Consider the following 5421-nt stretch of genomic DNA (forward strand, 5'->3'; position numbering starts at 1 on the left):
GCTTTGGGGAAAATGTTTCTCAATCCCATATATACTTGGAAATGGAAGTGCCTTAAATTGTTGCACATTTTTGCAAAGAAATCTGTTTCCCATGAGTTAGAGTCCCAGAAGATGGACTCAGAGATAGAGTTTAGTGCTTAGGATGTTTACTGTGGAGTGCCTTTGGAATCAACACGTGTAACAGGAGGAAGAAAGAAGAGGATTGTGAAGAGCAAGAAGTCAAGTTGTGACAATAGCTTCAGCTTAACCATGGTGAAATCTGGAGCTAGAATAGCTCATCAGTCATCCCAAGTTGGTCTCTATGGTCACTCCTAATTTAATAAGTCACTAAATGTGGAATGTGTTGGGAAGGGAAGTGATTTTAGGCAAGGTGGTTCTCTTCATCTAAATCCCTGTAGGAGGTGACAGCTGAAGGCTATCTAACAACAGCAATCTCAGAGGCTGCGGCAATACATCCATACTGAGAAAATATCTAGGTGGCATATGAGAGTTTTTGCTACCTTTAATCTTTGCAAAACTCAATTCACCTCTATATATACATCCTGGTAAACCTCTCCTTTTGAGGGAAACTTAGCAGAAGGACAGTGAGATGAGAAAACCACTTCTGCCACTGCCATGCTTATGGTCTCCCCACTCCATTGCCCATTCTAGAGTCCTATTATATCACCTAGTATCTCTACTAGTCTCAGGGCTTACCAAGTGGCATAATTCTGTGGCTCTGAGCCCATGGTTACTATGGCTTTCTCAGGTTAGGGCTGCTGGCATTTGTCCATTTACAATTAAAATTGAGCAAGGGGGTCCCCACAGGCATCTGAGTGCATTACCTTGTAACAAACATATTTCTTCTTGCCCCCATTATGTAGCATATATAGCAGAAGCTATGTACCTTATTTTATTTCCAATAATTGGTTCAATAGAGATATACTAATTATATTAAAAATAAAACCAATGTTACCTAAGCACATACATTTGAACTATACCATCTTAAGTATGAATTCTGTTTTCATTATTTGCTATCCAGGACTCTGGGCAAGTTACTTAAATTCTCATGCCTTAGTATCATCTCTGTAAAGTACTAATAATACTATCTACCTTGCAGTTTTGTGGAAGGATTAGAGATAATATAAAATGTCTTGCAAAATACACTGACACAGAGCAGTGCACAAGAAATAGTAACTATTCTCACAAAAGTTAATTTTTTATAGGGCTTTTGTTTGTATGCCTGATAGATAAGAAAAATGGGGATGGAGAGAGAGAGTTAAAAACTGCAATTACATTCACAGTCTTTATAAAGAAACCCTAGCTACATAATGCTGTCATTGGAGCAGTTCAGACAGATCCATATGATTATTGCTGTTTACTTATTTATTGCCAATTCCTATGTGCCTGACAGTTCTCTAAAGACTTTCATTTAGTTATATTGCAGACAGATTGGTATGTGGAAACATTTGAGGAGTAGCTTAGAAGAAGTGTTTCCCCTTCAGACTGACCCAAATTACTAATAAGTGGAATTAATTTTTATGTTCCATGGTTCATCTCACTTTTGTAAAAACCAAATAGTTTTTTAATATATTAAAGCCTTTTATTTACTATAAACACTTAGCTGAAAAAGTATAAATAGGTAAGTAGATATATCTATAGATGTAGACATATACATAGATATAGATATTTTCACCACTATAAATGGTATGATGGATTGTAGCAATGGCCTTAATTCTTCACCCCTCCCCATATCAACTTCATTTGTCAAGTAACTTTGCTGTGACTTTCACTTTAAGCGGGGCTTCTTTCGCACCCTTGAACTTTTGGATTGGCCATATAGTTTGCTTTGTCAATGAAATTCCAGGAGACATGACATAAAAAGAGGCTTGTAAAATGCCTCCATTTCTTGTATTTCTGCTGTCACCATGAGAAGGATGTGCCCCAGAAGCTGGTGCCTGGTCCCAGGAGAATGAGAAGCACGTGGAACTAAGTCAAACCTAGCCACGCCATTCTAAATCAGCTGGCCATTAGTTGTCCCAGTATGTGTGAGTGAATTAAGCTGAAACCAAGAGAACTGTCAAATAGAAACTAGCCTAGACCAGCTGATCCTTGGACCAACCAGATGACCTGATTGCTTATGAAAAATAGTAAGTGGTTGCTGTTTTAAGCCACTGAATTTTGGGTGATTTGTTACATAGCAAATTTTCCTGAAATTGGTTTATTTTCCAGAAGGAAATTTCTTTGTTTTTCTCAGATGTGTCATCTATCCATAAAATATTGGTTTAAAATTTGACATTAGAAGCTGTAAGCATGATGCAAACCTGTGCATGGCAAGCATGAGAGTAACTCATTTTAATTCACGGGGAAATTTGTTAAAATTATAACAGTGTAAATCAAGTTATACAGTAGATAAAACTTAGATGGTTAGCATGAAAAATTATATTAAATTTATTATTTTTAAGTTAATTTATTTTGAAATGGGTAGGTACAAACAGAGAGACAGAGACAGACAGACAGAGAGAATCTCAAGCAAGCTATGTACCAGCAGGATGCAGCCCGACACAGGGCTCAAAACCACGAACTGTGAAATCATGACCTGAGTCAAAACCAAGAATCAGACACTTAACTGACTAAGCTACCCAGGAACCCCTCAAAGTATATTAAATTTAAAAAGTACATTGCAGCTGTAATTACAGAAGATACTAGATGAGTTTCAGTCTACTTCAACCATTTCTGCCTTTTAAGGATATGGTAGGAGTTAGGAAGAATTTCATTCTTTTTATGTTTTATATTCTTAATTTCATTAACTTACAACAGCCCTAATAGAGTTTCTTGCATCATTTCACAATTTTACATAAAAATTATTTTGCTAAGCAGTAGGAGGAAAATAAACCCTCAAATATTGAGGAATTTATGATCTTGATCTAAGTTTTCATCAGGAAGCTTTATTGGTCAATTCATGAAAATGTGAAACTGTAATATACAGCTTATATGTAAAGTTTAATTTCCATTTTTATAATGGATTAATTATATTAAGTTTTGGTCTTGAGTAAGGAAATTAGATGTTGCACATAGTCCTTAAGGAGGACAAACAGCACAAACATTTGGGAATAATACTAGAGGTTGTCTCTTCAAGTGAACAAGGTGGCTGGGTAGTCACATCTGGGACCAGAGTGGAAAACTAAGCGTAGAGGAAAGCATTAGTCCATTATCAAAAAGGCAATGACATTGGGAAAATAAATTTAAACTGGGAGTCAAACAGGAGAGAGACAAACAGCTACTGTTTAGAGTTGGGAACTGGAAAACAGGAAAAGCAATAATTAAAAAAAAAAGGAGCAAGAAATGTCAAGGTCCATGGCTGTGGCCATTTGACCATTGCCCTGGAGCATCTAAGAGGCAGAAAAGCCACCTGACTCTTGACATCTCGTACTCAGATGACACACAGCAAATAGTGGAGATGGTATGCACAAACAGCTAGTAGTGAATAAGGAGGGCATGGGTCAAAATATTATGGATTGTTAAATAATTCAAAAGACTTATCTCTGAGAAAAAAAGGAAAAGCAGTCATATTTGTGAAGAATCAAGCAAAAAGGTTATGTATTTATTGTAAAATGGAGATTTGGAGACTGTGGTAGAAATGTTTAGAAGAGAAAAAGCTTAATATTCTTTTTCTTATACAATTGCTCTATCTTGCATGGTTTTGGTTATTAATACAGCATACATATCAGGAGTTGAAGAGATTTATACACACCCCAGAGGGATTGTAAAAGTTGTTCTCTGTTTCTCCAATACAGTTGCAAACCCTGAAGCAGCTTAATGCACTGCATGTTAATGGGCTTTTGGATATTCTTCAGGAAGTTATCAGAAAAGGGCTGGCAATGAGCTCCAATTACTGAAATCTGAATGTCTCCAGTGGAAAGCATAACAATATAGACTTGAGAAAGCTAAGGAATCTCTCAAGACCAAGAGAAACTTGATAGTCCAACACAAGAAAAATAATAACAATATGTTTTGTGATTTACTTTCTTAGTATTATGTTTTTGGAGGTCAGATATTTCAGAGGGGACTTTTTAAAGCTGAAAATTGAAAATCGGGTAGTTTTAAAAAAAATAAACAAGAGTTTGCAATGTGTTATAAAAGTAGAAAGTGTTAAACAGGTAAGATAATTTATGCTAAAATATAGCATGATTAAACTACTGTTGAATATCAAATGTAAATGAGTTAAAACATTGCAAATATTAGGATAAGTGGTAGAACTTAATTTAGCATATAATTCACATATAAGTCAGATTTTAATTCAATTTCCATTTGACCGTGGCTTTTTATCCTTCCTGTTATATTTAAGGAGTAGAAAAACTATAATAGAAATGGATTTTACCTGATGTCTGTCATTCTATTTGTTATCTACAGTCAGAAGATTATTCTCTTTGGAGGAATTTCCTGTTTTATGAGGCTCAGTAGAAAGCAAGTTCCTGTAGATTCAGTAGAAAGCAAGAATTAAGGTGTTTCTCTTGCCCTATATGAGATAGGAAAAAGACCTAGGTGAAAATGTTCCTGCTCCCGAGGATTTTAAATCTAGTGGCAGTGAAAACACAGTGAGAGTTGAGCAAGTATTCACATACAGGGTAGAATGAATCTAACTACAAGGTCAGTGGCAAAAAGTGTGAGTCTAACTACAAGGTCAAGGGCAATGGCGGTATTGCTGTCAGGTGCCTTCCTACACAAGCTATTCTCATGCTAGATTCTGTAGCTGCTATCTGGTGTCACTCTCCTGCCTCTGTTCTGCAGTAGGTTCTTTTCACCGACTTTCCATAGACTCTATGAGATACTCAATATTCCTGGCATCTCTAAGTCTTTGTTCAAAATGTCCTGTCAATGAGGTCTACCTAATACTTAAATATGCTCTGTCCCTCCCTACACACTATGACAGTTGTGCTTCAATCCACCCTTACCATGCACTATTTTTTTATAGCAGTTATTAATCTCCAATATGAAATATAACACATTTATTATGCTTATAGTTTATTGTTTCCACCTTCGGAATTTAGCTGCATGAGGGAAGAGACATTTGTGTTGTTCACTGTTGAATCTTAGTACCTAAAATCGGGCCTAGAACACAGTAGAATCCAATAAGTATTTGTAGCAAGGAACAGTGAATGAATGAATGAATGAATGAATGAATGAATGAATGAATGCTCATTCCTCTTTAAGACCCTTACACTAACAATTCCTTTGTCTTGAATGTTCTTTTCTCATTGCCACATAGTAGTTCCTTCTAGACATTCAGCCCTCAAAACCTCAAAGAAGTCTTTCCTAACAACACAGTCTGAAAGCACTAACAGTCATTTGTCTTATCATCTCCCTATTTTCATCACTACCTAATACTTTATTATTTATTTGTTAATTATATATCTTTTGCCCCATCCCACATAGCCTTAC

The sequence above is a fragment of the Hyaena hyaena genome, unplaced genomic scaffold (genome assembly GCF_003009895.1).
Source record: "Hyaena hyaena isolate Hyena2069 unplaced genomic scaffold, ASM300989v1 scaffold_586, whole genome shotgun sequence".
Taxonomy (NCBI): Eukaryota; Metazoa; Chordata; class Mammalia; order Carnivora; family Hyaenidae; genus Hyaena; species Hyaena hyaena.